Below are 12203 nucleotides of genomic sequence, written 5' to 3'. Positions count from 1 at the left end.
CAAAATAAAAGAGTTCTTCGGGCTGCACGTGGAGTAAGATTGGGGGCTAGAAGTATGGGGGTGAGGCCCAGATCTGAACGTGGAGCAGGGAAGAGGCCGGTATGGATTTCCAAACCTGGTTTTCCCATGAGCTGTGATAGGGCACAGTCTGGGGGAACAAGGGCAGGAGCCAATGCTCTGGGTGGTGCTCAGAGTCAAAGATCCAGTCCACAGGGAGGACACGGAAGAGATCAAGACAGAACAGTAGGACCCAAAAAAAGGCCAAACCCAGGGATGGGGATCATGGACAGGGTAAGAAGTGATTTCAGAAACACGTAGGTTCATTGGGCGTCCCTGAGCCAGAGACTCCTGGGGCCATATTATAAAGAAAAGGCATGGGACACAGCAACACCGGAGCTCAGGAACAGCCCAGGGCTAACAGAGCTGAGTCTCTTTGCAATGTGCTCCCTGGAATGAAGGTGGGCCCATGGGCTGCATAACAGGATGCTGAGAAAGACGGTCCAAAGTGTCAGTCTGAGGGGCTGGGCAGAAATAGACCAAATTTCAGGAGGCAAGACAAGGACGTTCAGAATGGAGAGAGGAGACAGTCCTGGAGAAACTCCCCCTTGCCCCTTGGAGCAGGTCAAATGTGGTTTTATGCCCCCGGGAAGAGGGTACTGATGACAGCTCACCATATGCTGGTTCAGACAGAGGCTGGGTCCTCACTCCTTGCTTGCTCAACCCCACCACACAGCCTTGGGAAGGACCGGCTCAAGAACTGGATTAGAGAAAGTAGCCGTGGGCCAGCCGTGAGGCAGCGTTTATTGAGTTCTTACCGTGGCCCAAAGCAGTGCTAAGCATGACTCCTTAGTTACAGTTCATCTACCCAGACTTTCCATTCTTTCTTCCTTCAATGAAGTTCTCCTTTTGATTATTTATCAACCACAACCTCTACAAGAGCCTTTGTTTTAGGCAAAATGACAGGTATCTGTTAATGTTTAGGCAAATGTGTAGGCAAAATGACAGGTATCTAGGAGTGGGGCCCCTGTAAACACGTTATTCTTTGTTTAATTTTTTTTGTAGTTTTCAGTCACTGAGATTTGGGAGTTGTTTGTTACTGCAGCGTAATTTACCTTATCCTGATTGATCTAAGTGCATAGAGGAAGGAAATCAGGACAGGCTTCACAGAGAAGCTTGGGAAGATGAGGCCAATTGGAGCAGCAGAGAGCAGAGAAAGGGACACTCTAGAGGGTGATTGGGGTGTGGAATCACAGAGCTGCACAAGCCACTGACAGGCTCTGAGGTCTGATGTGGCTGTCATGCAGGACACAGAGAGGAAAGGAAGTAGGGTGAGACGAGGCTGCAGGGAAACATAGGGGCCAGATCGTGACAAATCTTAAAAATATACTAAGGAGTTACAGAAAATGAGGAACCAACAAAGGTTTTATTGAGTTAAACCCTAGTGGGATATATATTTTAGGAAAATGACTAGCTGCAGAGTAGAGAGAAAACAGAGTAGGAGGAGGACCAGAGGCTAGAAGACCAGTTAGGAGGCAACTACAAGTTGAGAGTAAAGTGGCGAAGGCCTAAATCAGAGACTGACAAAGTTTTCCTGTAAAGGGCTAGACTGGAAATAGTTTACGCTTTGACTACCATGCAGTCTCTGTGACCACTACTCAACTCCTCATGATAGCACAAAAGCAGCCAGAGATAATATGTAACAAATACACATAGCCATGTTCCAATAAAACTTTATTTACAAAAGAAGGAGGTGAGGGCCAGATTTGGCCCATGGGCTGCTGTTTGCCTAGCCTCGACCTAAAGTAATAATAGGACAGCTACCATTTTTTGAGACCTGCCATGTACCAGGCACTTTTCAGACATTGTTACTGATTCTTTCAACCTTGCAGGGAGGGATTATTGGCTCCATTTTACAGAGAAGGAAACTGAGGCTGAGAGCTGTTGGGTAACTTGCCCAGGGTCATATGGCTGGTATATGGCAAAATCAGGATTCAAAGTCAGGTCTGACTCTAGAGCCCAGGCTCTTAACCCACGCCACCCGGAGGCAGCCAAGAAGGAAGGGACGGGGGATATACAGGACTGTCAGTTATCAGTGCCTGAGAGAATTCATTCGCTCACTCATTCATTCATTCATCCAACCTCCCTTCAACACATATTTTGCTTTATGCTATTTGCGAAGTATTAGGGATTTGAAGATAAATGAGATGTGCTTCCTGTCCTTGAGAAGCTCAGAGTCTAGCATTTAAACCTATAACTGGATGTGGGGATGAAGAAAGGGAAGTGTGATTTATTAATAAGATCAAGGAAGTAAAACAGTGAAATCGCTTTCATCCCCACCTGCTTCTTTCCTCTAAGCATCCAGAGAGCCCTCCAGTGCTTTGGGATCAGAGACACCCAATATTTTCACCTTCTAGCAGGAACGGGTAGGTGATTTACCATGAAACTATTGAAGTTTAAGCTTCAGGGTCCCTTACTTCCTAAAACAGGCCCTTCTAAGGCCCTGTGTCTAATTTTGTATTTCTTTCTTAGGAATCACCCCTCAGAAGTGTATAGGCCTCAGGCTCCCAAATCTGGATCTGCCCTTGAGTGAATGTTTCACAGAGCCAGGTCTGTGAAACACTGTTTTTAGGAATTACCAGGGGCTAAGGATCCTGGTTTGGGCTCTCAGGGAAACTAAGAACCTGGGCTTGCCCTCAAAGTCACAGGTGTGGCCAATTCAAAGTCGTTCCCCTTAACAGCAGCTGGTTCTGCTCCCTTTTCCTTTAAAATCAACCCTGGGCCCAGTGGTTTCTGCTGACTCAACTCCTTGGAATTTAAGACACCCAGGAATTCAAAAATCTTCCCATCAACCTCTCAACAACCTCTCAGTGGGCCACTGGGGCAGCAAAGGACACAGGCAATCCTAATGGTACTGGGGGTGGGCCTGAGGCTGGGCAGGAACTGAGAGCCACTGAAGGTAGGCTGCTGGCCATCACAGGGCTTCCCAGGCCGAGGACGTCTCTCCAGCTCATCCGTAGGCCCAGAGGAAATCAAACTCTGCAGAGCTGGCTGTTTTACGCTCATCCGAGTCACACATGACTCAAAGCTAGAATGTTGTTTGTGTGAAAACAGGAGGCCTAACTGGCAAAATAATGGGCTCTGGCCATTGCTCAGAGTCCTGTGCCTTGCCAGGCAAACCCACAAAGCATCCCAAATTACAGGCTGGGAATTGTGTGAGTGAGTGAGCACGACGCTGAGACTCCTTCAGGGCAGGTACTATGCCTGTGTTGTCCACTGTCACATCTCCAGCATCTGGTACGGCCCCTGACCCATGGGAGGTGCTCAATAAAGACTTGGATTAAAGAAAGTGGATTAGCTGTTCTTGGGAGATAAATCTGTTTCTCCTAAGATGAATTAGCCATCCTTTGGACAGTTCCCTCTAAATGAACAGCACTGACCAATGGTTTCAGAGCATCTTTTTCCTTGGACAGTGTGAGAGACACACTATAGTTTCTAACCTTGTGGCCTCCCCTTTTTTGGATTCTGTGCAAGTCACACACAAGCCTCTTGTTATGACTCGTTACCTGCCAAGCAGTCACCTTATTAACAGTTACATTCCAGGGCTCTTTTCCAAAGCTTGTTTTAACTCCTTGGTGGGTGTTGGGGAGACAGGTGACATACTGAGAATCCCCACCGGCTGCAGGGACTGGCTCATCCATTCGGTGTGGGTTCCACTCACTTCACTTTCAAAGGGCCTCGGGTTCTGACTTTCCTTACAGCCACCAGTCCTCCTTAAGTCCATTCTTCCCAGGATCTTCCTATGTGGGTCTGTAAGGGTTTTAGTTAGCATATGATTTTTTGGCATAGTTGAAGCAGGAAATGCTTTCATGAAGAATTCAGCGGCTTGTGGAGATAAACCATGATGTCAGAGGGACATCAGGATGCCTGGACTCATTTTGGACACACCATTCATTTCACAACTTAGCACCCGAAGCCCTCTGTGGTAGCCAAGTGCAGGGCTGTAAGCAAAGTTTGTAAATGAAGAGACACTCCCTCCCAAGGTCAGCAAGCTGGTAAAAGGGAATAGCTTAATTGCAATCACGGAGAATTGTAAAATGAACTGGGAGCGCTTAGTGGGGTGATCCTCCAACTTTGCATGACCGGGATCCCTGTGGGTGTTCTTTCAAATGCAGATCCTTGGGCTCCACCCCTCAGAAACTCTGACCAGTAAGTCCGAGGGGGCTGGGAAGGTTTTAACAAACAAGAGCTCCCCCCTCAACCCCCCCCCCAAGAAGGTGATGCTACTGGAAGTGGCCCCAGCACACTTGAAGGGGTCAGGAAATTGTTCACAAGGGCAGGGGTCTACTGCTGACTTTTTTTTTTTTTTTTTTTTTTTTTTTGCACCGCAGCGCGCAGTTTGCAGGATCTCAGTTCCCCGAGCGGGAATTGAACCCGGGCGATGGCAGTGAAAGCAATGAAAGCGCCAATTCCAAACCACTAGACCACCAGGGAACTCCCTCTACTATTGATTTTTTTTTTTTTTTTTTTTTTTTTTTTGGCGGTACGCGGGCCTCTCACTGTTGTGGCCTCTCCCGTTGCGGAGCACAGGCTCCGGACGCGCAGGCTCAGCGGCCATGGTTCACGGGCCCAGCCGCTCCGCGGCATGTGGGATCCTCCCGGACCGGGGCACGAACCCGTGTCCCCTGCATCGGCAGGTGGACTCTCAACCACTGCGCCACCAAGGAAGCCCTCTACTGCTGATTTCTAAAGGAGGAAGGAGTAGAAACTTACCAGGCACAGAGGCACAAAATGGCCTTACCTTCGACTTTGAGAAAATGAAGGCCAAGAGACACAGCTCTGCCTAAAACAACTTTACTTCTTATGACTGTCAGCAGAGAATGAGTCCTATTGCCTGGTGAACGCTTACTTCACCTGGGCTCCTCTTGTCTCCTCCATCCTCCCCGCTGCCTTACTCAGGCACAGACAAACACACACACACACACACACACATGCCTTCCCCTAAGCCTCTAAACACACTGGAGTCTCCCCCATTCCTCAAATCATCAGAACCATCCCCTTCACTCTGGACCCCTCCACTTACCACCTTCTAGTTCCCATTTATTTCAATGAGAAGCTTCTTTAAACATAAAAGAAAGAAAAAAAAAAGAAACAAAAGGGATATGAAACTAGTACTTGTTCATTAGAGAAAATTTCAAAACTAAGGGGGAAAAGGCCCTTCACATCCACATCATAGACTCTCAAGACACTCTTATCAGAATGGCAATTCAATTAATTCTGTCACCAGAATGTAAATGGCTTGAGGATGAGGACGTGATTTTCTTTTTCACCCTTGTAAGCTCGGTGGACACAGAAGACTCCCAATAAACATGTATAAATTGAACAAATAACATAAATCCTTCATATTATCCATTCAGTCTTTATTTTATGTATTTGCTTTATTAGAAAACAAAAATGGCATCATGCTGTTTATACATCATTTACAAAAGGATCAGTGTATGATTAAAGTCTGATTTTCTTATGGAAAAGATACCACAAATATATTTCTAGCTGCTCTGGGTTTGGATAAATAATTTATTTAGGGGCTTCCCTGGTGGCGCAGTGGTTGGGAGTCCGCCTGCCGATGCAGGGGACACGGGTTCGTGCCCCGGTCCGGGAAGATCCCACATGCAGCAGAGCAGCTGGGCCCGTGAACCATGGCCGCTGAGCCTGCGCGGCGGAGCCTGTGCTCCGCAACGGGAGAGGCCACAACAGTGAGAGGCCCGCGTACCGCAAAAAAAAATAAAATAAAATAAAAAATAATTTATTTAGGTTGTCTTCAGTCTTAAGTATTAAAAAGAACATTGTGATAAACGTCCTTGTATCTAAAATCTTTACATGTATCAATCATGCTTTAAAGAGACCAAGTGAGTTGAAGTGGGATTGCTATATCAAAGACTGGGCAAAATTCTATGGTTCTTTGAAATCCTGTCTTGGAATGGTTGTAACAATTCATATGAATTGTTATTAATAAAATAAACAAGATTTTAAAAAATCAGTGATGGGGGCTTCCCTGGTGGTGCAGTGGTTGAGAGTCCGCCTGCCGATGCAGGGGACACGGGTTCGTGCCCCGGTCCGGGAAGATCCCACATGCCGCGGAGCGGCTGGGCCCATGAGCCATGGCCGCTGAGCCTGCGCATCCGGAGCCTGTGCTCCGCAACGGGAGAGGCCACAACAGTAAGAGGCCCGCGTACCGCAAAAAAAAAAAAAAAAAAAATCAGTGATGGGACCTTATATTAGATAAAGTAGTCAGGAAAGGCTTCTCTGAGGAGATGACTTTAGGTTAAGGCTGCTACAGGAAGAATCAGGTACGGACACTCCAGGGATAGGAAAGGAAACCACTCTGCAGCCAGAGCAACCCATCTAACACGGATTACATAGTGGGGGCAGAAGACAAGCTGAAGTAAGTAGAGGCAGACCCTACCAGGACTTTAGACCTTGGTAGGAATTTGAGTGATAGTCTGTAAGAGATGGGGAGCATTGAAGGTGAACCATCTGAAGGGCTCTAAGCAGTGGATATATGATCCATTTGTAACTCTGAACTGTAGCTCTAGGAAGGAAACACATCAAACTATAACAATGTTTACCTCTGGGTCGTAGGTTTATAAGTGATCTTTATTTATTTTCTTTATGTTTTTCTGTATTTGCCAAAATTTGTCCAATGAGTATGTATTACTTTATAGTTTTAGAAATTTAGTCAAAAAAGGGGAAAAATCTAACTAGAAGTGGTACAAAGGACAACAGAAGGGGTATGATTAGTGGCGAGGGGCCAAGATGTACTGAGGCTCGAGGAGGGAGGGTAGCAGCCTGGAGTGGTTTGGTTGCCATGGGAATGGAAAGGGATGAACCTGACCAATGTTTAATGGGTAAAATCCACTGGTGACTGATTGGCCACAGGAGGTAAATGGGAAGGAAGTCTAGATGACTACTGGGTTTCATCTTGGGTAACTGACTAGGTTGATGATGACTCTGCTCAACCCAGTAGAGGATACAGGAAGAGCACAGACATGGGAGGGAAGGTAAGAGTGATATCACAGGAAATGAGAGTGGCCTACAGCATAAAAAGCCAAGCAATCAGATGAATCAGGTTATAAAGCTGAGGAAGAGGAGTGACATTTTATGAAGCTTGACTATGAAGAGAAAGAAACAATAAGGTGGTAAGCAGAGGGAATGTAGGGCTGAGGTGTTTCTTGGCCAACGGAAACAAACCAGCAGAGGCTGCATGGCTGGAAGTATAGATGTTAAGGAGGTGACTGAAGGAGTATGATCCAAGATGGGGTGAAGTGGGATCATAAACAGAGGTGAGATTAAACTGGAAAAAGGACATCTTGGCTCTTCTGGGATGGGAGTGAGGGCATGAAGTAGCAGGATACACATGTACAGATTCCTTTGGGGGTTAATAGTGGGAAGGGGAAGTTCTTACTTTGTGAACTATATTCCCTCTGTGAATTAGGAGGTGAGGTTATCTATTGGGAGGGTGGATAGGTAAGTAGTGGAAGCCAAGTGGTGAAGGTCTGTAATAATCTGAGAAAGGAAGAGGGTGCTGATCAGATAAGAACTGCTCAATGGTACTGAGGTCCAGCTGAAGTTGGATCCACTAGATTTTGTAACAGTTCCCCCCCGCCTGACGAATCCGCTTATTTGCATCATATTTTACATTGTGTTCTGCATGCCAAGAAAATATAGGTGGGGGGAAATCGTCATGCAGTTGATTCCGGATTGGGAGTTTGCAGGGGTGGTGCAGCTTGAGAATGAGGGGTCTAAAGAGCTGAAGGTCATAAATGAGAATAGTTTTAGTTGACCATAGGGAACCCACTGGGTCAGGAAGAGAATACGGTTAAAAGAAAAAGAAAAGAAGTTAAGTGGAAAGATCAAAGGATTGAGGTCCTAAAGAAGTAAAAGAATAGATTTAATGGCAGAGTAAGAAAACTGGAAAAGTAGGCAGTCACAATAAAACAGGAAGTCGTGTAGTAGAGCTCTGGGTGTGGTCAGTAGAGGGGAATGGGTGGCTGAAGTGCAGGTGCACATAGTTAGATTGTTAGAAACCAAGGCATTGCAATGCTGTGCTTGAAAATACTCAGAGTGGCAGAATTTGAAATGAAAACTGGAAAGTTGGAGGTCTCCATGACTCTTACCTAGTGACAGTGAGGTGGGTGGAGAGCACAGAGCGGTGAGGTACCAGATAGCATGAGCCTTTCTGACCCTTTCCAGGGCTCTAGGGAGGTGGCAGAAAAGGATGGTTAGCAGCAGGGCCTCTGAAACACACGGGGACTCAAATCCTGGCTCTACCAGCGACTCGGTATGCGGCCAAGTCAATTAACTTCTCTGTGCCTCTCTTGCCTTATGAGTAAAATGAAGCTATAATAGCACCCACAAGAAAAGTGCTTATCACAAGCTCTACCTGTAGCAGAGCACTACTTAAATGTCAACATCATTATGATTTCTTATTTGTGCAATGAAGGGGTTTTAACAGTCTCTAAGGCAGAGATTCTCAAACTTTTTGGTCTCCGGATCCCTTTATGCTCTTAAAAATTACTGAAGACTCCAAAGAACTTTTTTTTTAATGTGTATTATACCTATTGATTTTTTAAAATAAATTTATTTATTTTATTTATTTAATTTTTTGGCTGCATTGGGTCTTTGTTGCTGCGAGCGGGCTTTCTCTAGTTGTGGCGAGCGGGGTCTACTCTTCGTTGCAGTGCACGGGCTTCTCCTTGTGGTGGCTTCTCTTGTGGAGCACAGATTCTAGGCGTGCAGGCTTCAGTAGCTGTGGCATGTGGGCTCAGCAGTTGTGGCTTGCAGGCTCTAGAGCACAGGCTCAGTAGTTGTGGTGCACGGGCTTAGTTGCTCTGCAGCATGTGGGATCTTCCCAGACCAGGGATTGGACCGTGTCCCCTGCATTGGCAGGCGGATTCTTAACCACTGTGCTGCCAGGGAAGTCCCCTATTGATTTTTAATTAAAATTAAAATCTTAACATAACCCATTTCCTAGAAAATCTTTTAACATAACCCATTTCCTAGAAATACAAATATTTTTAAGAAAAGTAATTTTTCAAAATAAAAAATATTTGGAAGTGTGACATTGTTTTACATCCTTGCAAATAGTACCTCTAATGTTTGGCTTAACTGAAGACAGCTGGATTCTCTTAGCTGCTTCTGCCTTCTATCTACTGAGATGTGCTGTTTCAAGTATACAAGAAAACCCAAGCAACTCACCCTCTGAAAGGGTCTTGAGGACCCTGGACAACACTTTGAGAACAGTTACTTTAAGTTTTCTTCCAGCTTTATACCACACTACTGGATCCGAGACAGAAAGGAATCACGTGATTGTCTGTCTTGGAGGAGTTTAGCTAAGAAACAAGATGAAAACTAATTATAAATTATGCACAGCATAAGTGAGCACAGGGAACTTACTGGTGTGCCTGAGGGGCAAGGAAGGCTTAACAGAGTACAAGGAATTTTAATTTAGGCTTGAATTTCTTGTCCTCCCTTTAAGCAGAGGGAAGCACATGTGCAAAGACCCAGAGGCAGGAATCAATATAGTATGAGATAGCACAGGGTACACTGGCAGAGGCAGGAAAAGTCCTTATGCTGGAAAAGAATGTTGGGCCTTATATGAGAAGTTAAACTTCACCCTCTAATCACAGGAGGCTGGGGTGACAAGAGTTTGCTTTTCTTTTTTAAAGTTAGGTTTAGTGAGGTACAATTTACACAGAAGTAAAATGTAATCTTTTAGGTTTACAGATCTATAAGTTGTGACAAAGGTATACAGTAAACACAACACAATCAAGACAGTATTCTCATCACCTCTGTAAGTTCTCTGTAGTCAATCCCCATCCCCCCACCCTCTCAGCTGCAGGTCACTATTAATCTGATTTCTGTTCCTACAGTTTAAGTTTTTACTTTTTCTTTTTCTTCTTTTGGCTGCACGAGCAGCTTGCGGGCTCTCAGTTCCGCAACCAGGGATTGAACCTGGGTCACAGCAGTGAAAGCCTGGAATCCTAACCACTAGGCCACCAGGGAACTCTCTAAGTTTTTACTTTATAAAATTATACACTCACAAGAAGTTGCAGAGAGAGCCCACGTACACTCCCCCCTGGCCCCCATGGTAATATCTTACAAAACTATAGAAAAATATCAAACCAGGAAACTGACATTAGTGCAATTAACTAGACTACAGACCTTATCCTGATTTCACCAATGTTTATGAGCATTAGCTTGTGTTAAGGTACATAATTGGGCCATTGTATGGATTTGGGTTGGCAAGGCAAGGACACAGAAGAACTCAAGGAAGTGCAGGCAAAGGAAAGGACTGGAAGAAGCATTCCTGGAGAACAAGAATCATTTTTTTAAACATTTATTTATTTATTTGGCTGCACTGGGTCTTAGTTGCGGCACGCGGGATCTTTTGTTGCAGCATGGGCTCCAGGGCGCGCAGGCTCAGTAGCTGCGATGCGCGGGCTTAGTTGCCCGGCGGCACGTGGGATCTTAGTTCTCTGACGAGGGATCGAACCCGAGTCCTCTGCATTGGAAGGCGGATTCTTAACCACTGGTCCACCAGGGAAGTCCCAAGACCAAAAATCATTTGATGAACAATTTGGTATGAGCGTTTACATTAATCCTTTTTTGGGAAATGCAGTCTCCTATATGAAGGACAGCAAGCAGGTTGTTTTAATTGAAGGGCCTGATCTCTAGTTGAATTGAGGAAATGTTTCATCTAGTCATGAAAACCCTGAATAACCATAATATTCCTGCTTACTCTTATTCAAATAGGAAAAAATACATTTTTTTAGTGTCTTCATTTTCTTACTTTTGCCTGATTGAAAACAACGTTAACTGTCAAAGATCCGATATTCCCTTCAGGTTTAGACAGTCATCTGTATGCTCTCCTTAATAGGATTAGCTAACATTTCCCCAAACCAAAAGAAACTAACTCTTATTCCTTCCTGGAGTATTTGTCAGCTCTCCTACCTGCTCCAGCATTTTACCTGACTATATTACTGATAATGCCCTAACCTCTATAACTTATTATTTACAGACATCATTTACTCATCACAAGACTATGGGGTGTTGCTGTCTTCACTTTTACAGCCCAAGAAATTGAGGGTCCTAAGAGTTTGGTACCAGGGAATCACACACACAATACTGTACAATGCTTAGAAAGACACTGGCACAGGGCAAGCATTCAGTAGATATTAGCCTTGTTGGAAGCCCTATTTTCTCTATCCCACCAAGCCCCCTTACGGCCTAGATGAACCTCCTTCTTCAACAACTGTGCTGGCCTGAATTTAGGCAAAAGCTCCGTACATGCACTGGAAGTATTTCTGGTGACAGTCCTCATTTAAACCCGTTTGTTTAAACCTTAGTTTGACTGGGAACTAGTTCATCATTAGTTACTACCAAATAGTGACCTAATACTTAGTTCCCTGACTTTTAAGATGAGCTTTTAAAAATACCTTTCAAATCGAGAAGCGTCTTGAAATCAGATGTAATGAAATATGGTAACAAACTGTGTTTTTACTGTGTCCCGTGCTGGATATTTTATATACACTTTAGCTCTTAATCGTCCAAATACCTGTTGTTATTATTATTGTTATTATCATGTGTAATCGCGCTCATTTTAAAGATGGGACAGTCAAGGCACAAGGAGGCTAAGTCATTTGCTCCAGGTCACACAGATAGTAATGGTGGAAAGGAAAAAGAGTAATCCCAAAGCAAGCAGTACCTTAGAATCCAATTTCAGTAGACTCAGCCTAGGGACACACTTCTAGTTTATGGAGAAAAACAAAAATTCAAATATAAAAGGGTAAATGGCCAAGGTTACATAGAGGATATCAGAACCAGAATCCACGGCATTTGTCTTGACTGCAAAGTGCGATCTCTTTCCACTAAACCACGCTACCAATCGACACGTGGTAAGGGGCTGTATAAATATTTGATGAACTAATTAAGGCCTGAAAACAAAGTTGACAAGGAAGAGGGTAAAAATGTAAAAGATAGATTAAAAACAGAAAAGTAGTTCACGGACAGGAAGAAAAGGAAACACACACACATACAAACACACCCCAACAGTTTTCAGAGAAGAATATTCAGGGTGAGCCAAGGTGCTGGAACAAACTTTGCGCGGGTGCTGCCGGACACCCGGGCTGGAGGGAGCGGAGTCTTCG

This window comes from Globicephala melas, chromosome 12 (assembly GCF_963455315.2).
Source record: "Globicephala melas chromosome 12, mGloMel1.2, whole genome shotgun sequence".
Lineage (NCBI taxonomy): Eukaryota > Metazoa > Chordata > Mammalia > Artiodactyla > Delphinidae > Globicephala > Globicephala melas.
Note: the sequence above shows the minus strand (reverse complement) of the source record.